Source organism: Euprymna scolopes, chromosome 19 (genome assembly GCF_053919585.1).
Source record: "Euprymna scolopes isolate OS-2025 chromosome 19, ASM5391958v1, whole genome shotgun sequence".
Taxonomy (NCBI): Eukaryota; Metazoa; Mollusca; class Cephalopoda; order Sepiida; family Sepiolidae; genus Euprymna; species Euprymna scolopes.
The window spans coordinates 151,967,704-151,995,472 of record NC_136500.1 but is presented as its reverse complement, the minus strand read 5'-3'; the positions used below and the strand labels follow the sequence as shown (position 1 = coordinate 151,995,472).

The window sequence follows — 27,769 nt, the reverse complement described above, 5'->3', positions numbered from 1 at the left end:
TAAAATACAGTTGCGGATTACTTCGGACTTCTACCCAGTCATGGCTGACTGGACGAGAACATACTATCTTCATGGATAACGTAAAAGGTTCCGTTCGGAATACAGTGTAGCTTCCCGGATTCGAAAGCTACTGAATTCATTAAGATGCACTTGATGATCACCAAATTTGACAAGATGCACCTAAAAAAAAGTTCGGATGTTACATCGATCGAAACGTTACAAAAATAAAACTTAACATTCGAACCGTAGTCTGAATAATTAAAATAATATGAATTTGCGCCATGTTGTAAGAACAGGATTCCAAATACGCCGCTTATATATATATATATATATATATATATATATATATATATATATATATATATATATATATATATATGACGAGTTGTGATACAACGAAACAGGACTGTATGTCGATGGCTAGAAATATATTTTAAGCCCTTCTCTTTGGGTAGAGCACTGTCGTAAATAATCTCACCCGCTACTTAATTGGCTGAAAAATGCGAAGCTCGTTGTTTGTTTACAAACAGGCGATTTGAGCACTATAAAAGTGGTGGCGAGTATCCATTTAAATAGGCATTCCGACGAGTTATTTACGGGCGTCGCCTTCATGGACGAGTGGGAGAACTGCCGACTGTCAACACGACGGCTCTAGGTTCAATCCTTGGCTAGCGAGAGATGCGAGACTAGCGGCACTGATGAGTTGTGATACAACGAAACAGGACTGTATGTCGATGACTACAAATATATATATAATATGTGTGTTTATGTATGTATATATATATAATATATATGTATATGTGTGTGACTTGCGTCAATATCGTGACGTCTATAAATATATATTTTATTTATTTACCGCTATAGATGATTTTCCCCCACTCTCTATATGTGCCTAAATCTAAACGCAGATTCCATGAACAAAGTTTCTTTCCCAGAACACTGTTCCGCTGGCTTGCTTCTCAGTTGAATATACCACGGTAGCCTTCAAATCCAATGTAAACAAGTTTTTAATGAGCTGTTCCCGTAAATAGTATAATTCTACCCAATTTACACCATCAGTGATTATAACACTAACACCTTCCTTTTATTAACTCTTATCATTGAGTGGCTTTCTGGCCTATATAAGTGGTTACTACAAAGTAAATAAAAACACTTAAGAAATACATGCCCCAAACATAGCCTTTTTGCATCAATTGTTATATATTGTGTCCCTACGCTGGTAGGTAGATATTAAATCAGCTAGTATAAATTTCGGGAGTTTGTCATTTAGGTGCATTTTCAGTACGAACTGACAGCGAGCGAATTGCACCCATTGTGCCTAGCGAGTCAAGAAATAAATGTCAAATGATTAATCCCTAGATACAGATAGCCAAACGCAGGTGTTGATAACGTAAGAATTTAGATCACGTGTTCAACTGATTCTAGTTTGAAACGGTGCTTTTCATACAGGTTATGTCTTAGAGGTTCAGAGAAAAAAAACGTGTGCCAATAATTTAGAAATCTGGACGAATATCGGCCAAGCCCTTCCCGCGACACATCCTTAGTTACATAAAAAAAAGTATTAATTGTAGTTAATAGGAGGATTTTTGCCACATCTGGGCAGGAACTGTTAGACGCCTCTTATCCTGACCTGACAAGTTCAACATAGACTTCGTAGCCTAGTGGGGAATGCTATTTTCTGTTCCCTGCAACCTCTTTCACACAGAAGTAACGTTGCGAGCCTGTCTCTGCTTTATCGTTATTTTTATGACAAGTGCTCGTCTGAGTTCCAATCTATGCCCCCCTGCCCTGACTTTCACGAAAAACACTCGTCTACCTGGAACCTCTCTCAATAATTTCCTTTTCTACTCTTTATCTGTGCTTAAACATAAACGGGAATTACATAAGCCAAGCTTCTTGCTTAGAACTTTGGAACTCTCTTCCGTTTGTCTGCTTTCCAGCTGACTACAATATGGTCATATTCAAGTCCAATGTAAACAAGTTCTTGATGAGCCGTTCCCTTTAAGTAATCCATTATTATTACGATATTGTCCCTTTGACTACGGTACACTCATTAATCTTTATCATCGAGTGGCTTCGTGCCTTGATAAGTGGTGAATTCTTTTGTAACAAAAAAAAGATTATAGGAAAAAAAAAGTTTAGACTGGTTTTTATAAGGAATAATGTTATTTCCCTCCTTTGTTTTTTTAAACAATCTCTTCTTTCAATAAATTATTAAATTTTCAGCAGTCTTCTTGTGTTTTTCGTGGATGAAATTTGTTTATACTGTCCTCCCTTGCCAAACTTTCACAAAAAATACTCGTCTAACTGAAACCACTATCAATAACTTCCCCTTCCACTCTTTATCTGTGCCTAAACATAAACGTGGATTCCATGAACAAAACTTCTTTCTTTGCGCGCCCGTGGAACCCTTCTATTTCTCTGCATTCCAACTGACTACAATATTAGTGTCTTCAACGTGAACAAGTCCTTGATGAGCCGCCCCAACGATATTTTCCCATTGACTACCGTAAACTCATTAACCTTTATCCTCAAGTAGCCCCTGGGCCTTGATAAGAGGTGAGACTTTTATAAAAAATATTTCTGATCCCGACTGCTTAGCAGGGGTGACGATCACGAGCAGTTAAGTGCCAAAAGCAGCAGCTCACGCATGTGTGAAAGACACGTGCTACTATGCTTTATATGTGCGCCATCTTGTTTAACGTTGTTCATTTCAAAATCGTTGAACATATCATCACTCATCGTTTGTGAAAATGCAACACACTTTTATGCCGCCTTACGAAGATTAAAATCAAAATATCAAAGTCAAGGTAAATCTGATATTTTTGAAGTTTTAAAAATAGGCAGTCTAATCTATATAATACTCCTTTAGAAAAAAACGGTGCGTATTCAAATCGGTACTTATGGCTGCAATTTAAAGTAAAGAAATTGAATCAGTCCACTTGATGCATATCTTCATTACAGAACGAAGATTTTATATTCCAAAAATTACGTCATTTAATTAAGTATGTTTTTTTTCGTCGGGAATGATGAAAAACGATAAAATAAACAACGGGGAGACAACTCAAATCGAAGTGGCGTGGTACAAAATCAGCCTCATGTTCAATACAAGTTTAGTAGTAAAAATCGCTAAATATCGTACATTTTTATTTTTCTTAGTTTAAAAAAACTACTTGATCGCTTTACGTGATTTTTTGGAATATAACATCTTCGTCCTGTAACTAGTACCTACATCATATAGACTTTTCTGTATTTTCTTTACTTTAATTGTCATCATATAGACTTTTCTGTATTTTCTTTACTTTAATTGTCATCATATAGACTTTTCTGTATTTTCTTTACTTTAATTGTCATCATATAGACTTTTCTGTATTTTCTTTACTTTAATTGTCATCGTATAGACTTTTCTGTATTTTCTTTACTTTAATTGTCATCATATAGACTTTTCTGTATTTTCTTTACTTTAATTGTCATCATATAGACTTTTCTGTATTTTCTTTACTTTAATTGTCATCATAAGTGTCAATAATGTTAACTGGAGAGAACTTGAATGCCTACTAGACACTATCCTCGAGTGTCTAAGGTATCCCTGTACAGGGGTTTGTCAGAACAACCTGGCATGAGGATACTTTTTCCGTAGAAGTAAACCCTGACCAAATATTCAAGATCACACTTCGTATTCGCAGCCCAAATAAGATCTCCTCACTATGGCTAACTTACATGAACTTTTTCGAGGAATGGTGCACCTTCTCCAAGTGATATTACCTCAAGTAATAGCACGAAGCTGGATACTCCACCAGACTAGATAAATTCTTGTCCTGGAGTCCAGTAAGACCAAGAGACCAAAACGAAAGATATGTTACAACATATGGAAATGGTTAATTGGGGAGAGGGAAATTATGTTCTCAATTTCTTTACTAACTCATTGTTTGAGATATAAAGAACTTTAATGAAACATTCGAATATCTATGTATCTCATATAGTGTTCAACTGCTAGCCCCAGGTAGTGGGCCCCTTGATTTCTGATAACTTTGACAGAAGTAAAATGAGCACCGCCCCCCCCCCCAAAAAAAAAACTTAGGCAACTAAGAAAATGAAAGTTAGGGAAAGGAAACAAAGATACAATAAAAATGTCACATAGAAATAGAAGGACGTATCTTAAGATGTGCAATGACTTACGGCTAGTAGTGTATTTATTTTACTTGTTTCTACAAGTATCACTTTAGTATTTCTTCTCGAAAAGCTGCATGTCACGTCGCCGCGAGTGGGCGGCTTTTCAGTTTTGTCTTCGCTTGCCAATTCATTTTTTTTTTATGGACGTATTAAACCTCTCGGCTCGTGTAACAATGAGATTACGGTGAATTTTTAAATGATATGTGATTGCATGTCACACATGAATGACTTCCACATGCTGTTTTAAGATAAGTCGGCCTATCTCTTTCTGTCGGTTAGTCAATCCCTAACGCTTACGTTGTTTTCAATAAATCCTCATCTTAGATATCAAATAGAATTAAATTTTCCACTATTTATCTAGCCGGTGTAGATTCCCAACTAAAAACGCAAATATATCTTAATCTCATTCACGAAAAAGTATGAAATTTCCCCTATTTATCCAACAGGTATAGTTTCCTAACAAAACTTTCATTAAATAATAGTCTTACATATGAAATAGAATGAAAGTTTCCCTTAATTATTTGGTCGGTATATTTTCCTTACTAAATGCTTCAAAAAAAAAAAAAAAATATATATATATATATATATATATATATATATATATAGAGAGAGAGAGAGAGAGAGAGAGAGAGAGAGAGAGAATCGAATTGCCCCTATTAATCTGATCGGTATAGTTTCCTAACTAAAAGCCCCGATAAATTTTAATGTTATATGTAAAATAGAATGAAAATTTCACATATTTATTTGATCGGTATAGTTTCCTAACTAAAAACTCAATAAATCTTATGAGTAAAATAGAATGACATATTCCCCTATTTATTTGGCCGGCACAGTTTTGTAATCATACGAAGTTTTCTTTTTCTTCAAATAAAGTAAATGATTTATCTGTGTTTCAAGAAACAAATTTTTAATTCAAATTCATATTTTTCTACTAAGCGTATAAAAGGTGACTGACTTACTTCCAAGTAATAATTCACCATCCTCAACCTAATTACACTGTAAAAAAAATACGAAATGAAAGATTGTCCATAGTTTTCTTTTCTGTGAATTAATCCCTATTTTAGTCACATAAATTCTTTTAGCGTTGAAGTTGTGTTCGTGTTCGACGAAACGTTAGTTTACTCTTAAAATGGAGAAAGAAGAAAAAGTCGGAACTTTTCTTAATTCTCGCCGTTGTACTTAAAAGTCTTTTCCCCCCCCCCCCCCCACAACTCGTATTTTCTTATAGCAGCAATTAAGAGTAAGAGAAATAGTGAAAAGCGTATATGATGTACATCTGGTTACAGAACGAAAATTAGGATTATTTTATCGAGCATTTTTTTATTCAAGAAAATCAAATTTTACAACTATGTGAGTCGGAATGTTTTTTTCTAGAAAATCCGATGAAATAAATAACGGAAAGATAACTCAAATAGAAGTGTCGAGGTAAAGGATCAGCCTCGTGTCCGATAAAAGTTCAGTTGTAAAATCGCTAAAAATCGCAAATTTTGACTTTTTTCGACCTTGTACTTCAGAGGCTTTTTCGTTTCCCAAAATCGCATTTTCTCTTTTCGTTGTCTCCCCGACTGACAACAGCCTCACATGAACGAGATTATATCACTTCCAAACAAAAAAGTAAACCTCTATTTTATGATGCCACCTAGAACGCCGATAGTTCCTAAATTTGCATTTAGCTTCTTATTTTCGTATGATTTTACGTATCGGATGTGTTTCAAATTCGAGACAAGTGCTTCGCTACAGAGGGCACACGCCAACTGCGGGCACATATTATATCTAATTAGACGAACCTTTTCTGTTATAGAGTTATATTAATTGATTTTAATCAGACAATTGTGAGTTACTGTAAGAGAGAGAGAGAGAGAGAGAGAGAGAGAGCGTTTAAAAATATTAGCAGGAGTTGTAGCATACGAAGGTTATTAGCAGCAGCAGCTGTGAAAGCACATTTACAAATTATCAAGTGTGATCGAACTTGCGTCACAAGAAAAGGAGAGAAAACTACTTCATGTAGTCGCAAAAAGAAGCAAAATGCGACCGGGCAAAATGGATGTGTGAAAGTCGAGGCCGAGGAAGCGCTGACTGTCATAGACGTTGGATGGCGTCAACAGAGACTTATAAGAACAGCACATATGTGTATGCGATAAGACTTTGGAAAAATAATTAAATCCGTTATTTTGGAAGAACCACGAATATATGTATTTCATTTTTACTTTTGAAAAAAAATGCCGACTCGGATTTTTGTTCTGTCCTATTTATGTTTTTTTTTTGTGTGTGTGCGTGTGTGTGTGTGTGTGTGTGTGTGTGTGTGTGTGTGTGTGTGTGTGTGTGTGTGTGTGTGTGTTCCTTTGCAACGGTACCAGACAGCGTGGGGGCCCGAGAGATGTTTTAAATCAACGACACTGTTAAAAAGCAACGGCCACAGTACATTACGTTTTTTTTTTTATTAAAAGCAGTAGAAATCCAACATAAACCAAAAATACTGATTTTATATTCTTATTCTTAATTTCCTCAAATAAAACACATTGCCACTTGGATGTGATGGGCTACTATTTGGAACCACACCAACAGCGGTTCTATGTAAGGAGTTAAGCAGCGAAATATCCGTTCACATTACATTTAAATGTCTGTTAAAGAAGATAGAATGGGAGGAATTCCGAATCTAGTAGTTTGTGAGAAGAAATTATTAGAGCAGAATCCTTTCTGGCACCCAAGGGTCGCAACAGCGAAGCGGGGGGTTTACTGGTTGTTGGGTTAGCCAGGAGTATGTACGTCGAAAGGTCGCAAGTGCACAAGTTCGTCAGAGCACATTCCTTGAAAGTGCTTGTATAACAGGCGCAGCGATGCAACAATGTATTAAAAGATATATCACAGTTTATAAATTTTTGAATGTAATCAAAGTAGAATAAATAATGATAGCGATACGTCTAGTATATGATATAAACGTTGAAAAAATGTAAACAATTTCGTTCACTTTCGCGTGATTTAATGATTCAGTGCTATCATCGCAGTCACTATCAACAGGGGGTTATAGTTCTAAATATACTTGCTATTGTCGCGATTAACTTGTACTTTGTGACATTTAGAAAATAAACCTCAGTTTTAAGAACACAAAGCAATGTATCGGCGTTTCTTTATATGTATGGTTGAGGGATATTTCGTCAGAACAAATACCTTAGATTATCTCTAGGATAATCAATGACTTGTGTTAAAAAAAGGGAACAAACGCCGAGTCGGATATATATATATATTACTAACGGGGCAACCCGGCGTTGCCTGGGTGTTTAGAGATGTATGGAGGGTGGAGGGTAAGATAAAAAAATAACTCTGTTTAAATATTATAAAAAAAAAAAAAACAATGTTAAAACTTCTAAAAACTCGGGAAAACAAAAAAAAAATATTAAAGAAACGAACGTGATGCAATACGAACGGTCCAGCGGTGCCCGGGTGTTTGAAAAAAGGGAGGTAGACTCGAACCCGAATACTTGAGGGGAAAGCGGAAAAAAAACGTGATGACTTAGCTAAAAAGTGAATTAGGTCAAACATCAATTCCGCACTTAAGTTTGGCTGCGAGGCAGTTGTTTTGGTTTTGTTTCCTCAACATGTTAGGTTGGGGGAAAATCAGCTCCTAATAAAAAAATTGGGGTGTCAAAATGAAAAGCAATTATCTGATATGACGGTTTTTACCTTCAACTTAGTTTCACTTTAGTTATACTAAAAAGCCGACCGAAAACGCTACACAGCGAAGTAGAGCGACTTTTATAAAAGTCGATCAAAATAAATCTAGACACGACGTCCCTTCACAAATCGTACATATTATGATCTAGGGGGTATACAAACAATAGTAAGATATAGTAAAACCCCCTCGAGAATCCCGGCGAAAAAAGCCTTTGCCGGACATACATAAAATATATATATTATTGTTTGTTCATACGATATTACATTACACTGGGTGATGGAGTTGTATAACAAGATGTTTGTTCACCTTACATTTAGAATATAGATTTTTACTGTGTAATCCAGATTTATTTTATTCCCGTTTGAATAAAATTGGTCGATGGCAACCAAAACTAACATGTATTATAACGGGTGTTGCTATATAAACGAACTAGCGAGGGAGGGGGTCGCCTTTACCCGGGCGTAATTACGCTTAAATATGATATTTTAATTTGTTCAGATTTCGTATATATTATTACATAGTTGTGATTTCAAAAGTAAAAAAACGCATTTAAGTGCCATCAGTTAGAATCACAACATATCTAGTTTTTTTTTTTTTTACACAGTGATCACCACTTATCAAGGCCCGGAAGCCACTCAGGGATAAGGGTTATTGCAAGTACATTACGCTAGTGAGGAGATTTGATGAAGTGTTTGCTTAAGGGGGCGGTTCATTAGGAATTTGTTAACGTTGGACTTGAAGACATCCAAGTTGTAGTCCGGTGGGAAGCAGGCAGACAGGCGTGCAGTTCTAAGAAGCTTTATTCATGGAATCCGCGTTTTGATTTAGGCACAGATATAGAATGGGGGAAATCTTTCACAGTGGATTCAGCTAGACGGGTGTTATTGTATTAATCGTCGAATTAATGCGTGCATAACATTTATGACACTGTTTCTATGATCGTATAGTGTTCTCGTGTTTGTACGTGCCGATATATTAACAAATACAGTTTAACAACGGTCATACAACATTTACAACATACTTTACAACAAAAAAGAGACGGATAACAGTTCTGTGGGAGTTTAATATTTGTCCAATCAGGGAAACACACGTTGTCCATGTTTGGTCTTATTTTGACGGAAAGCTGCAATGAAGATTCAACCAAAAAACTAACAAGTATCGGGTTGTATTTCTAGTAACTTTTGTTCCAGGGGCGTTAGGGGCTTCAAATGATTGGATTTTTATGGACTTTTATAGGTCTTTAGCCGGTTAAAATAGTTTTGTGTGGGTCAAAAATGGGTAAAAATTGAAAAAGTCGTTATATTTTTGTATATTCATCTTAGTTTATTTTTAATAAGATCACACGTTGGTACACTGATAATGTACGATCTTTGAATGCTACAGCTTTGCTTTCGGTTTCGATTCTAACTGATTGCACCTAAAGACTTTTTTTTTTACTTTTGAAATCACGACTATAAAAATATATAAGAAATCTGGACGAATTAAAATATCACATTTAAGCGTATTTTACGACTGAGCAATGCCTCCCCTTCCCCGCTAGTCTAATATATATAAAAGGTACTATGTCTGTTTTTCTATCCGGCTGTGTCCATATTTTCAAACTTTATGTCTTCCGAAAGTAAAAGTCGCAGAGCGACGTTAGGGTGTGATATAAACATCTTGAGGGAGCGACGAGGCTCCCCATTGGGGAGGTTGAGACCCCCTAAATCCTGAGGGGGCCTGGTAAATATGCTAAGATTGTCTGTTGAACGTTAATTGAATCCCGGACAGCGGAGGGTGACCTCTCAAAAGTGATGAGAATTGTATTTGAAGAAAGACAAACATAAATTTTATTGTTTAAAAACGCAGGGACAGAACAATGTGGAGATGAAACCAAACCTATGCTGGCCTGAAAAACATCTGTTCAGACAATGGCTTCTGAATGACAGGATTTGACCCTGTGAAGTCGTGTAAAGGATTTTATTTTTGGCCTCAGATTTTCGAAACTATGGACGATTTGTGGAAGTGCACACACAATAAAAGGGCTGGGGATCTCCTCTTGACGTGTTGAATTTTGATTGGTCTGGCAAATCGCCATAACCCCACTGCGTCCCTGAATATTTAAGCAAGCGCATGGACTGTTTGGGGCAGATTGAAGCCAATTCTCGAGACAGAAACCCGCTCCCAGAACGCCCGAAACCCTCCCCTCTATCCTGACCGCCATCCAGTGGACGAAGAAAAAGATTTTTGTGAGACTTAAAACGTTTTCGTGAACTTACGATGCACCTATGTAAGAAATATATGTACCTTTTGTGAAATTAACTTTTCGTAGTTAGAAACCCTGAGTTGTGTCTTTCTTTCACCGGCACGCATGTGAGTTTTATTCTCGCTTTTCATCAGAAGTCAACCTAGAGAAGAAAACGCTGAGCGAATTGTGTGAAGGTCTCGCGCGAAAAGAGGTCACGAGCCACAGTTTCCGATGAGGTTAGAGTTCAGTTGCTGACCTGAACACGGGAGTCTGTCACAAGGGGCCTCAAATGATTGGATGATTAAAATAGTTTTCAAGGGGTCAAAAATGGGTCATAATTGAAAAAAAATCATTATACATTTTGTACATTCATCTTAGTTTATTTTTAATCAGTTCATATGCGCGTCACGTTGGTAGAGTGGTAACGTCACCAGCTTTGAATGCTACAATTTTGCTTTTTTTACATGGGAGTCACCAGTTATCAAGGCCTGGAGACCACTCGAGGATAAGGGTTATTGCGCGTACAGTAATCAGTGGAGCATTATCCTAGTAGTCGTTAGTAATGGAGATTTGATAAATTGAATTACTTAAGGGGCGGTTTATCAGGAATTTGTGTATGTTGGACTTGAAAACATTCTTTAATTATGAACTCATCTGGAGAAATGGTCGGCCCAATGCCAGTTTCTCTTAGGAACAATATGTCCGGTTTTGTCTCATGTAATTGGGTTTCAACCTCTGGAAGGTTGGAACGTAGACCCCTGAACAAGGGAATTCGCATTGTAATAGTTCAAATTCATAACTTATTTATTTGTATTAAGTAACGATAATATCACGAAACATCGAAAGCATTTTGATTTAACGCATCATTTTCGTATACGTTTTTATTTTCTATTCCGTAACAACGTAAGAATGAGTGATATATTTTTTATATGTATTTGCAAGATCTTGCGTTATGTCGAGTTGTATTTTAGTCGATGTCTCGGTACATTAATTGATTGGCACATATCTGCAATGCCTACTGGAAACTTTTTGATACCCGCCCTGCTATTTTCCGGGCAAATACAAGATAGTTCGAATCGACACTTGAACCTAAACAAACTGACATTCCCTAATATTAACTATCCTCATCGAGTGGCTTGTTGCCTTAGTAAATGATGTCCCATTAGTAAATATGATTTGGGTAAATGACTGCGAGAATTATGAAGCATCTTTAAATGTGTTAAATCGAAAAAAAATGGCGGGCATAGTTTTCAAATACGAATAATGTCGAAACTCGTAAAATTTCAACGAGTTTCCAGACTTTTTTGTTCTACCATTAAAAATAGTTGTAGACTCCTGAAAATTCACTATGTTGTTTCTATTCATTCTTATGAGGTGACGTATCAATTTTTATTATTTAAGGTTCAAACGAACTGCTACAACAGAACTTGGAATACACCCTATTAAATCCTGATTGTCATAGCTATGGATTTCTAAAATGCGATCTGGACGTGATGACACTTTAGAAGAACGATATGCAATAAAATTCTGTTTTAAACTTAGAAAAATACCACAGAAACGTATAAAATGTAGCGGATTGCTTTTGGACTATCTTACATGAATCAAGTATCAGTTTTTCAGTGGCATAAGAGATTCAAGAAAGGAAGGGAGTCTGTGAAGGATGATGAGAGATGCGAGAGGAGTAAAGAAGTCAGAACACCAGAGTTGATTGGCCAAATAAAGAATTTCATGGATAAAGACCATCGTGTGTATATAGACACAATAAGTTTTCAGATTAATGTCAGTGTGGGAATTGTACACAAAGTTATTTGCGAAGAACCGAAGATGCTGAAGATTTGCGCGATGTTAGTCCCAACGATGCTTAGAAAATATCACAAAGAAAGACGTTGTCATGGCAGCCAGGAGATGGTCGAGTTGATCTATTCAGATCCTGCAGTTGTGGATGCTCTGGTGGCCATCAATAAGAGCTGGATCTACTGCTATGACCCAAAGACCAAAAAAACAGTTCCCAATGGAAGCATGCTGGTTCTTCCAGACCCAAGAAGGCCAGACAGAGCAAATCCACCCTGAAACTTATGATTAATCTCTTTTTTAAAAACAGCACGGGCGTAATCTACAGGCACTGGGTTCCTACTGAACAGACACTCAACAAGGAATACTATGTTGAAGTTTTAAGGGAGTTCAGGAAGAGATTCCGTCAGAAGAGGCCAGCAATCTTCAAATCGAGTCATTTCCACTAGTACAATGCACCAGTCCATAACTCCATCCTTGACACGGTCTATTTAAAATATATGGGCATCAAAACAGTTCCTCATTCTCCCTATAGTCCAGGCATTGCTCCCTGTAACTGTTGCTCAAGGAAAACCTTAGAGGCTGTCGTTATGAAAGAATTTAGATGAACGAGGCTGTGACGAAGGTCATTGACACGCCCACATAAAACTTTCATGGGGCCTTCTAGAAGTTGTTGGAAATGTACAAGTCCATTGAATCCGAGGGATATGACTTCGGAGCGGACTAATGTTTCATGTGTGTACTATCAATAAAAGTGCCTACATGGAAAAAGTCTGGAAGTTTATTGAAGGTACCTTGTACTCAGACCAGAGAGTATCTTTACAAAGCTACACTTCGCCCTCGCATACAATATTCTTGCTAGTTTCTTACTCTTGGACAAAATTAAAAAAAACGGCTTCCAATCTAACGGTCTCGCATCGTCAACTAAGCTCGTGCTCTGTCCTATCACCGACATGCTGAATCCATGTGCCTGTTTTACAAGTACTTTAATGTAATGTACTCTGACGAACTCATAGCACGTGCTCCATCAACGTACATTCTTGAATAACCATACAAACAGCAAAAACCCGTCCCATCACTGTTAAAATAACTAGATGTCAGAAAGCCATTAAGTTTAATCCTTTCTTCTTTCAAACTGTTAGAATATGAAATTCACTGGCTTTTCCCGGTTGTAAAACACGCTTAAATATGATATTTTAATTTGTCCAGATTTCGTATATATTATTATAGAGTCGCGCTTTAAAAAAATTAAAATAAAAGAATATTTGGGTGTCATCAGCTAGAATCGAAACCGAAAGAAATATGTAGCTGGTAACGTTACCACTGTACCAACGTGACACGCATATGAATTGACTAACAAAAATAAACTAAGATGAATGTACAAAATGTATCATGATTTTTCCAAATTTGACCTCTTTTTGACCCTTTAAAAACTATTTTAACCGACTAAAGACCAATAAAATAACAGGCCATAAAAATCCAATCACCCCTGCGACTTTTAGTTTCGATAGTGATAGAGTTTGAAAATGTAGAGGCTGACAGACAGACATATTGAGTTTTATAATTTAGATTTCTTAGGATCGACTTTCCAGTAGACAATTTAAAACTGTCTCAAATTACTGGAAACTCCCACAAGATTTTCATGTTCATGTCGGTATTTTCACTTATTTCGTCTCAACGTGCCAATCGATTCAGCAATCAATTCTGAAAAAAGAGAAACGTCTGTTTATTCTACTTCTTAATTATGTCTGAAACGCACGCGCGTACACTGTCGATCTTTATTGGAATATCCCCCCCCCACATCCATTCTCTTGCCGCATGCGCTCTCTCTCTCTTTCGTTATCTTTGTTCTCGCGCGTGTATTCTCTTGATTAATTTTTTCCTCCTTTCTTCAAAATTGAGGGATATTCTAACATGGATTTTGTGTTAATAATAATAAATTTCATAATAATAATAATAATAATAATAATAATAATAATAATAATAATAAATGTATGTGTGCGTGTGTGTATACATTAGATATATATACGTGTGTAGTGTATGTATAACAATATAACCTGATTGAGATTTAATATATATATATATATATATATATATATATATATATATATAACTATTTCATTTATTCACATAAATTTACTATACGAAAGTGTAGATTTATGCGTAAACTTACTTTACTTCAAAAGTGCTCAATACGTAGGTAGAGCTAGTTAGTAATTTATAAAATATATATGGCGATTAAGCTACACTGAATATTCTGCGTTTCATCCAACTATAGGATTCGTCAGGCTTATGCGCGAATTCTATCGTTGCTTCTTGTTTTTATACATGTTGGGGATTACTAGTTGGCCAATCAGCTTTCTAGTATCAACCGCGCCCCTTCCTACCAGCCAATGGGCATGCATTTTATCAAACAAAGGATCTGTTTTAGAGCTATATATATTATATATATATAATATTGATGATTTGTTATTTTATTTGCGATTCAAAATAAAGGGATATTCTAGCATGTATTTTGTTCGTTTATATTCTAATAGCCCCTATTTGGGATATATTTTTGTTATTATAATTTATTTATTAAATTCTCATAGTTTGTTTCGTGTTTAATGGAATTTCAAGTTGATGCTTTTCTTACGTTGTTATAGACGGAGACAAACATCTATATGTCCACGGATAACTTATATGCACGTAAAAAGATTTAAGAGATATTTGATTAAAATAGTCAAATATTTAATCAATAAAAATTAATATATATATTTATTTATGTATACATATACATACATATACTAGCAGGCAACTTAAATATGATATTTTGATTCATACAGATTTCGTATTTATTATTATATTATATTGGACCCAATATATAGTAATGATTTAAAAAGTTTAAATAAAAAATAACTTATGCGCCACCATCGAGAACCGAAACCCAAATGTAAAGCTTACAATTTACTTTTTCCTTTGACGTTAATACCTGAGCCATGAAACCATGGTTACTACAAGGCTAAAAGTTTAAACAGGAACCAGTAGCTATTATGTTACGCATGCATATTCGTAATGCCATCGTTCGACCTTCACCAGATGAATTCCTTTTTTGCACCTATTTTCCTCGGCTAAATTCCAAATATAACGTTTTGTATGGGTTCGAATACCCTATATATTAAATTTCATGTCTGCAGACTAAAAGCTGACAGAGGAATTTGGTAGGCAAAATATTTTAAACAATTATATATACACACATATAAATATATACATAGAAAGGGGTTTTGCTGACTATAACCTTTTTATGCAAATATTACCCAAGTATAAATTATGTAGAATATTTGTAATGAAGGTTGAAGGTTCGATCCTCAGTGTGGGCGACCTAAAAATACAATTCCGAATTACTTAGAACCTCTATCAAGTCAGAGCACACTTCTCACCGTCAATTAAATAAAGGCTTCTGTTCGAAATTCCGTTCAAATTCCCGAGTTCGACAGAAACATTCCTGAGTTCGACTGTTAGGGAGAGGTGTCCGAGCAATCAAAGAACACAATAAGTCAATTCCGGGAAGGGTGATCTGTAATAGTGTTACGGGGCTGTATCCGGGCAATCAAAAGAATACAATGGAAAATCCCGGGATTTAACACGACTTATATCCATGATGCATGGAAATGCGTCAATATTACGTTACTCGATCAATCGGCCTGGAAAGCTAACCGATATTAAATGGATTAGACCAAAACCAGCAAAAAAATACAATAAACAAAAGCTAAAAATAAGGTAAATAGGTCAATCCACAGGAACTATGACCCAGAGAGTTGCAAAACAATAAACAAGCTGGCGAGAAAAAGGTGAACATGTCAAAGTAATATAAATAAAAGAGCAGAGAGAAAATGGAGGTAAGGAGACATAAAGCGAAAATACAGTTTGAGACAGAGTTCTGCGACCCACCCTCTTCCACTAACCTCCATCGCGCTATGATGATTAGTTATCACTTTTATTTTGAAGAATAAAGTGTAAATAAACAAAGCTGTATTAAAAAAACATATAAAGTGTTTCGTATTCATTTTAACACGAAATAACTTTTCGTTTATACAACCAAGAGAACAGCCGATTCATATATGTAACACGACAAGATACACCTGAAGACGGTCGGAGGTTACATCGACCGGAATGTTGTGAAAATCACACTTAAGGTGAAAACAGTAGTACGATAGAACCAAATAATACATTTAGGGCAGTCTAATTTCCTAAGGATCTTCCAAAATGCATTGCGATTGATGGCGTCAAAGCTTTTGTAAGATCGATGAAAACTTGATACAAAGGCACTTGCTGCTCCATACATTTTTCATTAATTGTCGTGCAGAGAATACCATGTCCATTGTGCCGCGACCAGATCTAAAACCACATTGATTCTCTGGGATAATAGAAGGACAAATCCATTTCAGCAAACGATTTAACAACATTTTTTTTTGCAAAAACCTTTCCCACTGCTTCAAGCAAGCTAATAATCATAAAACTCAGATTTTGAATCCTTTCCTTTATAAATTGGTATTATTATTATTATTATTATTATTATTATTATTATTATTATTATTATTATTATTATTATTATTGCATCAATCCAATCTCGAGGCATAGTATTACCACGCTAAAAAGTAAAGATGGGTGCAGGGGCTGCGTTGAAAAAGCTTTCACCTCCCAATATAACAATAATTTAACAGGTATCCCATCAAGTTCTGGTGCTTTTCCCTTATTAATCTCTGTTAATGTGTTTTTGGTCTCATCAATGCTGGGATAAATCAGTCATCTCATCAACGACTTCCTTTTGAGGTAGACTATCAATAACTATATCGTTTACTTTATACGGATTATCAAAAAGATCTCAAAAATATCTGCCCATCGTTCAATGATCCCCTTCCACATTGTTAAAAAGGGCAGAACCATCTTCACAGGTAACAATGTTGGAGGCTGCTACCCAAAAGCTTTTGTGATTTTGTAATGCATATCTTTTGAATTTTTGCGGTCATAATCTTTCTGGATATCTGATGACATTTTGGTCAACCACTTGTTTTTCAATTTACGTGTCTTTTTTTTCTTTTTTTTTTACACTGTGGTCACCACTTATCAAGGCCCGGGAGCCACTCAGGGATAAGAGTTATTGCAAGTACAGTACGTTAATGTGGAGATTTGATGAAGTGTTTACTTAAGGGGGCGGTTCATTAGGAATTTGTTAACGTTGGACTTGAACACATCCAAGTTGTAGTCAGGTGGGAAGCAGGCAGACGGAACAGAGTTCCACAGGCGTGCTCACGCTGTATTTTTAATTTTGCTTCTTTATACACTTTTTCGACGGTTATTTCAACTGATCCATTAGAACATAATCATGCCTCGGGGACCATTTTGTTCTCTTCCAAAAGATTGGCGATTTTAGAATCATTTTCATCTAGTCTCTATGTTTGGTTTTCTTAAAACCAAGAATTTCAGCTCCATTGCTATATATTTTTGACTTGAATCGTTCCCAAGTTCCGTCAAATGATATATTAATAAATGAGATCCTAAGAATTTCACAAGCTTCCTTATTTTGTAACTTATTTTGTAACTTATTTTGTAACTTATTTGATTCTTCCTTTATATACAACTTAAGTTTTGCACGAATAATTTGTGATCAGTGTCACAGTCTGCACCCCGCATAACTCTTACAGTACAGATATTCTGAAGATCACGCTTATGCATGATAACATAATCAAGAATATGACCATGTTTTGATCTCGGGTGCATCCAAGTTACCTTATGAATGGGTTTTGGTTGGTGGAAGGTGTGAACAACTACAAAAGAGGAATCACACCATCATTTCTCTTATCTGCTTTTGGTATCCCTTTGCTAGAATTCCCTAGATCTTTTTTTACATAGGCATCACCACATTATCAAGGCCCAGAGGCCACTCAAGGATAAGGGTTAAAGAGTGTACAGTAGAAATTGGACAACATAGGAATCATTAGTAATGAAAATTTGGTAAATTTGATAACTTATATAGAACGGCTCATCAAGAACTTATTTACGTTAGACTTGAAGACAACCATATTGTAGTCAGCCGGAAAGTAGGAAAACGGAAGACAATTCCACAGGCATGGAGTTCTAAGGAAGAAGCTTTGTTCATGGAATCTACGTTTAAGTTTAGGTACAGATAAAGAGTGGGGGGAATTATTGATAGTGTGTACAGCTAGACGAGTGTTTCTTGTGAAAGTTTGTCGAGGGGAGACCATAGATTGAAGCTCAGTCGAACACTTTCCATGAAAATAACGATACATCAGAGACAAACTCGAAACATCTCTTCTGTGAGGTAGAGGTTGCAAGGAAGAGAGAAGGACATCTCCTACGAGGCTACGAAGTCTATTTTGAACTCTATCAAGATCTTGATAAAACACAATTTTGACATCCTGCCTACTATTCCAAGTAGGGGCACGTACTGAGATAACTTTCACGTAACGATCACAAGGTCCTGAGACATCCGAAATAAATTTATATTTAAAAAAGATAAAGTCGTTGTCCTGTGTTTAACAAAGAAGAAAAGTCAAATATGTCTCGATTATCTTATTATGTCAGTATGGTGGACATTCATCACAGCGCCCAGCAGCAGGAGGACAAAGGACTTACGGACAGAAAGGTATGAAACAGAATTGTTCTTCCATATAACCCGTTCCCCTCCACTACATAAGATTAAATACTAGCAAAGACACCAGCGTTTTGCGCGGGATTTTGCTGTCTGCTCTGGTATTCATAACACAGCCAAGTCCTGAGCTTAAGATTTGACCTTGATAAAGTGCACACACACACACACACACACACACGAACGCTACTACTTTATCTATATAAAAGCGGTGAAAACTATTGAAAAGACAAGGATAAACTTTGGGAGTACATGTATCGTTTTAAAGAATTCAAACATCATACGCAAATCCAGACTCTCTTAATTGGCGGTAAGCAGACTCTGTGTGAAACACTTAGACATCCGAAATAAATTTATATTTATAAAAGATAAAGTCGTAACCCTGTGTTTCACAGAGAAGAAAAGTCAGGTATGTCTCAATCGTCTTATTGTGTCAGTATGGTGGACATTCATCATAGCGCCCAGCAGCAGGAAGACAAAGGACCTCCGGACAGAAAGCTGTGAAGCATAATTTTTCTTCCATATATCAACCCCGCTATGCAACAAAGGCACCCTCAGTAATATGATTCAATCATTAATTCCACAAGGTTGTTTCTGAGATGTGATCTTTGTCTTGATAGCAAAACCAACTCTTCTTTTCTTTTTTACTCTGTTGGGTTTGCCTTTCCAGAAAAAAAAAACGTATACCCTGAATCGTGATTGAGATTTAACATTGACAAAAACCAACTAAGAATTGTCCTAGTGACATATGGCCGAGTGGTCCTAGACGTTGTATCAACGTTTACAGTTACCCAAAGTTGCTGAGTTCAATCCTGAACGAAGGCAGTGAAAAGTAACATTCAAAACAGAGAATCAGCAACTATGTCCCAGTACCCCCCGTAATAATAATAAAGGGTTGGGTTCGAGACTCCTAACAAACGGTTCCCCAGTTCGATACAAAACACCTGATGAATGGAGGGCAAAACGGCCGAAACGTTGTGACTATAACAGCAAAGATGAGGAAGTCAGTCCGACAATCTCAATCAATGAAAACATCTCATCTCAAAAATACAGACAATTACTACCCTGCATCTTTTTCAGTAAGTTGATCTTCAGCATTAAAACGGGTTTCAGATAGAGCAGCAATATCCACGTTGTTTCGAGCTAATCCTCTGGCGTCAATAGCTGTTCTTTCTTTGGTATTAAGAAATGTCCTTACGTTCCAAGGGTGGTACTACTTGCTAATACCGCTGGCCATCGTGGTCCCGGGGGTGATTTGGCCGTAAGCGGAGGGATACACCGAAATAAGTAACCAGAATGCAATTTCGTGATTCTCTTCCTTTCATTTTCATCCCCCCCTCTCTCTCTCTCTCTCTCTCTCTTTCCATTCTGACAGCCATGGGGTAAGGACACATCTTTGTTGACTCTCTATAAAAGGGCAGAGGGCCCCTCCAGCATTTTAGTTGAGGAATAATTAGATAGTTAGCTGATGATTCAAAAGTTAATTGTTTATTTCTAAGTAAATTTTTATAAATAATTTTAATATTTTTCTAAGTTAATTGTTATGAATATTTTTGTTGATAATGAAAATTATTCAAATCTTAAATACTCATAGTTTGTTTTGTGTAAAATGGAGTTTTTAGTTGATGCTTTTCGTATATTGTAATAAACAAACACAAATAAACATGTATATGTTCATGGGTAATCTATAAGCACGTAAAATATTTAATCGATATTTGAATAAAATATTTAAATGTTTAATAAATAAAAATTAATATATACTAGCAGGCCGCCTGGCATTGTACGGTCGTAAAGTACGCTTACATATGATATTTTAATTAATGCAGATTTCGTATTTATTATATTATATTGGATCCAATTTGTAGTAATGATTTAAAAAATTTTTTTTTTTCAAATGACTTGTGCACCAATGCAAAGAATCGAAACCCAAACGTAAAGCTTACACTTTACATTTTCCTTTGACGTTTAATGCTTAATCTACGAAAACATGTTTGCTACAAAGCTAAAAATAAAAACATGAACCAATAGCTCTTTGGTTGCGCATACATATTCGTAATGTCATCATTGACCATCACCTAGAAAATTCTATTTTTTTATTTTCACAGTTTTGCACTAATTTCCCCGGCTAAAACGCAAATGTAAAGTTTCGCTTGTGTTGGAATACCCTATATATTACGTTTCATATATGTAGACCAAAAGCGGACAGAGGATTTTGATAGGCAAAATATTTTAAACAATTATATATATATATGTATATTTATATATATATATAATATATATATAATATATTTATATATACATACATACATGAATATATATATATGTGTATATATACATGAATATATATAGGAAGAGGTGTGTGCTTACAATAACAATTTTACGCAAATATTACACACGTACAAATTATGTAGAACATCTGCATTAATATAATTACACATAATAGTTAACTAAAACTGATCATTCCATAAGAAAACCGATGAAATTAATAGGGATATAATTGTATAATAATTTTTGAAAAAGGAAAAACAGTTAAGAGTTCTATATATACGACTTCTGTTGCGTTATTGATCTGCCTTAAACATCGAAACGGTGGCTGGACGATTCTAGTCAAAGGAACTTCAACTCAAAGAAGATTCCAACTAGAGGGAAGGAGCCAGCCACACCTAAAATCCTAAGGTACGCCTTTACTCTTCAACTCTGACAAAAAAGACATCAAATCGACTGATCCTCATATTCTTAATCCTATAGACCGGGCCATAGTGTCAAAGTCTGGTACCGTTTCCAGGACATTTACGTAACACGCGGGTCCATGATGCCATTGTCCGGCCTGTAGTTTTATACAAGTAGCAATATTAAATTCAAATTTCTTTTTAGAATAAATCCCATTGCTTTTTCTTTTGCTTCCTCTGCAAAAAATGAACAACCGCCAGCAGCAAGTAGCTGACTAGCTGAAAAGAGGAACGGACAATTTTTATGCCACCTTTTCTAGACCTCTCCCATTATCTTAGAAAGATTGCTCAGTCGCAAAAGACCTCACCGAAACAAGTTCAAACCTAACAGCAATGTAAAGTCGCCTGAGTGTAGAACTTATAAAGCAGCGATATTTGTATACGAAGATGCCAATAATAAATGCTGAAGTACCACACATGTATCACTCTCTGAGCATTCACCGTCAGACTCCAATGACGAGCAAGTGCAAGATAAATGGTAACTGTTCAGGTATTCTTGAATGTCCTTCTCACAAAAAGGGTTGACTTGTTGAAAGATACTTTCAGACACAGTGATCAGGTCACCACGTTCCACTACTTTCCACTTTGTGGAAATAAAGACTAATTATTTATGTGGAAATTAAACAATAAATTAACTAAACACTTAAAAAGACAATTTCTCTTTTTGTAGAAAAACAAAAATTTACCCCTTACAAATAAAGATTACTTTTCTTTTTGTAGAAATTTTTAAAAAATGGACACCTCAAAATAAAAAAAAAACTAATTTTTGTTTTGCAAGAATTAAAAATGAAAATTTACACTTAAAAATAAATATTTTGTAGAAATTTAAAAAAAACTCTAACTCCTTTAAATAAAGATTTTTTGTTGAAATTGAATAAAACCTAAGAACTTTAAAATAAAGACAATTTTTCTAGAAATTAACCAAAAATTTAACACCTGAAAATAAAAACTAATTTGCTTTTTGTAGAAATTATTCTAAAATTTAACACCTTTAAATAAAGACTAATTTTCGTTTTGTAGAAAAACAGAAATTTTTCACCTTGAAAAACTAATTTTCTTTTTGTATATTATGTTTTTACTTATTAGAAATACAAAAAATTCAACACCTAAAATAAAAACTAGTTTACTTTTTGTATGAGTTAAACAAAAATTTAACATCTTAAAATAAAGATTTTATTTTACTGTTTAGAAATTATACGAAAATTTAACACCTTAAAATAAAGACTAATTCTTTGTAGAAATTAAATTAAACAAATATTTTACACTTTAAAATAAAGCAATGTTTTTGTAAAAATTAACCAATTAAAACAATGACTCTCTTTGTATGAGTTAATCAAATATTTAACACCTTAGATAAAGATTATTTTTTATTTTTGTGAATTTAAACAAAAACCAAATGCCTTAGATAAAATATTTTTTTATATTTTAGAAACAAAAATTTTACAGCTATAAATAAAGACTTATTCTCTTTTTGTAGAAGTTTACACCTTAAGTAAAGACTAATTATCTTTTTGTAGAAATGAAACAAACATTTAACACCTTAAACTATTTATATTTTGTAGAAACAAAACAAATATTTAACGCTGTAAAATAAAGACTTATAATCTGTTTGTAAAAATAAAACAACAATTTAACACCTTAAAATGAATACATTTTCTTTTTGTAGAAATTAAATAGAAATTTAACACTTTAAAATAATGATTTTTGTAGAAATTTAACACTTTAAACAGAAATTTAACACTTTAAAATAATGATCTTTTCGTAGAAGGTAAATAACATTTCTTTTTAATGTTTATTAACGACTGATGGTGATAAAAAAGACTTTGTGATAAAATAAAAATATTTTTATAATGTTATTTTTATATGGTTTTACACATTTTTATAATTTTGGGTTAAAAGATTATTCTTATGGTAAAATGTAGATATTTTTATGATGTTGATTTTTTTTAAATATTTTTTTTCAAATAAAGAAGTTTTATTTAAACTTCTTTTAAAACATATCCGTTGCAATGTTTGCAAATATTTAAATAAGACTTTACAACTAACTTTGTATCACTTCTGGCCATCCATACTGACTCGAGGGGATTGAAAAGGCAACGTTTCAGTTTAACTAAAAAGTGTAGCTTCCTTTATTCACTGTGGTCTAGTGAAGCTTCACTTTGAATAAAATCGCAACTGAGACATTTATGCACATATGTAGCAAAAATTATTTGTACAAAATAAACTGTGCACTAAAATATATTAATGTACTTGTTTCCCATTTGTTGTCGGTGTTTCCTACTAATGGATGTTTTCTGTCGCGCCGAAACAAACAAGTGCCCGTGTAGACTTTCACTTATCAATAAGCGTTAAACATACACCCACTCGATAATGTTACTGTTATTAAACGCAAATAAAGTAGAAATGTACACATGAATCTATTAATGTTTTCATGAACACAAAGTAAAACATTCTGTAACATTCAACCAATGTTGCATCTGTTGTGATATAGTTTTTATTTATGTTAACGCAATTACACTCAAATACTATATATATATATATATATATATATATATCTTCTTCTTCTTCTTCTTCTTCTTCTTCTTCAGTAGTCCGTCGCTGACGACGATGACGTTGCACCATGCCTAACAGCCCCAGATAGATTACGCCTGATTGACTCGCTGGTGATTGTGGAGTCCAATTCGTGAATTGCATACACGGCCGCTGTATATATATATATATATATATATATATATATATATATATATATATATATATATATATATATATATATACAGGGTGGCCACAAAGTCACGCACCAATGTTAATATTTATTTTGTGAATTTGAATAAATGTTACTACTATAACTTTTTTAATTTTTTAACTTTTTTAATTAACATTGGTGCATGACTTTGTGGCCACCCTGTATATATATATATATATATATATATATATATATATATATATATATATATAACAATGTTAACAAATTCCTAATGAACCGCCCCCTTAAGTAAACACTTCATCAAATCTCCACACTAACGTAATGCACTTGCAATAACCCTTATCCCTGAGTGGCTCTCGGGTCTTGATAAGTGGTGATCACTGTGTAAAAAAAAAAAAGTGAACGTGCCTGTGTGTCTGTGTGTCTGTGTGTCTGTCTGTGTGTCTGTGTACAGTTTCCTACGCAATAACTCTGTCAATTTTAAGTCTACAGACTCGAAATTTGATATACATGGTAGTGGGATTTGAAGAAAATCTTTGTAATCCGTTTTCGGCCAGAAATTTGGCTGTTAAGGGGTCAAAGTTAAAAAACTTGACCTCCGCGATCTGTACCTAATTACTCAGACAATTTCTGGTCTAAATATTTGAAATTTTACATAAAGGGTATTCAGAGATAGGGCAAGCTTTTAGTCGGTTTGGTTCGAAATTTTGAGCTACCAATATATAAATGTATGTATGTTTGCATGTCTGCCTAAAACTTCGACAGAGGCGAGGGATTTTCACAAGATCAGTATAGTTTGGAAGTTCGACCTTTCAGACGAGGAATACCGAAAAATTGGCTAAAAAACAGTAATTTCTTCATCCTCAACCGGGCACTTTTCTACAGACAGGGGTCGCTTTTTTCGCCGATATTTTCGAAATTCATCCCTTTTTTTTCGATTGTCTAATCTGAATTTAAACCTACGTTACTTCCGGTTTGGCGGTGGTCGTAACAGTCAAGACGTCATGTTTTTTCCCCGTTCTTTTCCTCCGTCACAGTACGGGTTCGAGCCTGCCTTCCTACTACGACTTTTTTTGCTACACACACACCTCCAAACACCCGGGCAACGCTGGGCACCCACGCTAGTATATATATATATATATATATATATATATATATATATATATATATATATATATATATATATATATATATGATTAGTTTTTTTGGAAAAAGAAATCAAGCAAAGTGCTCAATTAAAAGGAAAATCCGAAATGTAAGAGCGTATTTATATTTTGTATTTTGTGTACAGAAAGTTGTTAGATGAGATAATTCATTGGTACCGTCAGTTTCAAGCCCGATAATACGGACCGTTTAAGGTATCCTTATCAAGCTCTCTTCAGCCAATATTCGTCTATTTTATAACCGGCAGTGTGAAATATATATACCTCGCGAGTTCAGATTTGGACTTTTAAAAAAAAAATTTAAACGTATTTCGAAATTTTTAAACGTTATTCGATATAATTAAACGAAAGATTCGAAATTAAAAAAAATAACTTCAAACGTATTTTAGAAATTTTTAAACGTAATTCGATATAATTAAACAAATTTTAAGTTTTTAACCGATACCAATATAAATTTTAAGGTTTTTTATACATAAGAAAAATTAGATTTTTAAATTAATTTGGGTTCAAATTAAAATCGATTTATATAAGGGAAACATTTTTATTTCGAAATTAGATTTTAAATTTAAATAATTCAAAGTTTAAAGTTAATGAAATCATCATCATCCGATAAATAAACGGGGGGGGGTAACAAAACGAGATTTAAACGTGAACTTGCGAGGTATATATATTTCACGCTTCCGGTTATAAAATAGACGAATATTGACCGAAGAGAGCTTGATAAGGATACCTTAAACGGTTCGTATTATCGGGCTTGAAACCGACGGTACCAATAAATTATCTCATCTAACAACTTTCTGTACACAATATATATATATATATATATATATATATATATATATATATATATATATATATATATATATTATCTTTTACATGGGAATCACCTAAAACTGGTTTTATTTTATGGCTTTTTTTATCTGTCTGTCTGCTTAGCTCAAACAACAGCGAACGCAGCTGGAGCGCTAATTGTTTTGCTTTTGATTCTACCGGATGGCACTGAAGTCATTTTTTAACTTTTGAAATCAACACTATATTACATAGAAAAATGCGAGCATGAAAGTAGTATGGTTAAGATTAAACTTTGGATAGTAAAAGAACTAGTTGTTAAAACTTGAAAAGTAAAAGACCAGATATGCTAGTAAAAAATATAATAAATTTATAACTTAAAATATTGCAGCATTAAGAATTTGTTTAAATTCAATTTATAACATTATATATAAATTCTTAATGCTGCAATATTTTATGTTATAAATTTATTATATTTTTTACTAGAATATCTTGTCTATTTCTTTTCCAGTTTTAATAATTAGGGCTTTTACTTTTCTCAATTTAATCTTAACAATATAACTTTTCATGCTCGCATTTTTCTATGTAATCCATTATTCGTACAGGCTTTGCTTTGAAATGATATTTTCTTTTTTTGTGTTCAATATCATATGTATTGTCATAAAAGAAATTATTAGCAACTTCTTAAATTGACTAAATAAAAAAGTCAAATAAAAAACGTTATTAAGTAAATAAAGAGGAGACAAAAGGAGAGAAACAGAATTAACGGGCGAAGATTATCAGCCATAGCACGACAAAGAGTATCACTTTTCTTAACTCTCTCTAGATAACCCAAATAAGATAGTATGCGAGCGACATTCCCAGTATGGTCTATGAAAGTGCCGTAGAAGAAAAAGTTGTTATGGTAATTAACAGCCAAGCAGAAGAAATCGTCTCTAAAATTTCAATGTTGAAGAACTTGCTATAGTAACCAACAGCTAATCAGAAGAAACCGTCTCTCAAGTTCCTTACTTGTTCTGAAGACTTTTGAACACGAGTAATTTTATTATAACTTTTGTTTTAATCAACGAAAATTGAAAATTTTTATTTAAAAATATAGCTTAGAAGGTGATATATGAATTGTAAAAATTGTTCGAAATTTGGTCGTAAAATCAGTGAACGGCGAAGTTTTAAAGCAGTTGGAAATGAGTAAAACTAACACTTTACCATATGTTCAAACACGGTAGCGTTTGAATGATATATAAATATTCAAAAGAGAAAGCGGGTTCTGTGATAATAAATACAAAATCTGCAGTTATTAAAATATATAACCAGCAAGATCGTACGCCACCTGCTAGTGTTTCATAAAAACTAAATTATCACAAAAGAAGTATATGATGGTTGTCTACGTGGGGAATAAACTCAGTGTAATGTTTTAGATATGTGGGTTTGCTTGTCGCGTTAAGAATTTTATTAGTTCTGTTTCTATTTTTTTAGGCGAGATTTGATAATCTGTTTTATTTGAATTAACTGGTCTACTGTTCTCGTCTTTAGTGTTTTCGCACAACGTTACAGTCGATATAATAGCCAACCATCGTCAGGTGTATATCTTCGAACTCAGGAATATTTTTGCAAAACTCGGCAATGCACGAAGTGTTATGTTCTCATTCCGTCAGCCATGACTGGTTAGAAGTCCTAAATAGTTCGCAAAGGTTTTTGGAGTGTCACCCGAACTGAGGATTGAGCCTTCAACCTCCAGAAGTGTGTAGCTTACTACTGAATTGATTAAGTATATTATCCACTACGCCACAGTCCTTGCTCTCTTATATATATTTTTATATGAATCGAGTACTCTATAAAAATCAAGTACTTTATAAAAATCAATACTCTAT

At 34.3% G+C, this 27,769-nt stretch overlaps 1 protein-coding gene across 2 annotated transcripts in view; it reads right to left on the bottom strand.

Moving 5' to 3' along the window:
* LOC145240064 (uncharacterized) overlaps positions 1 to 27,769 on the bottom strand; it is a 359,978-nt gene that overhangs the window by 129,802 nt on the left and 202,407 nt on the right. The gene's annotated exons all lie outside the window — the stretch shown is intronic.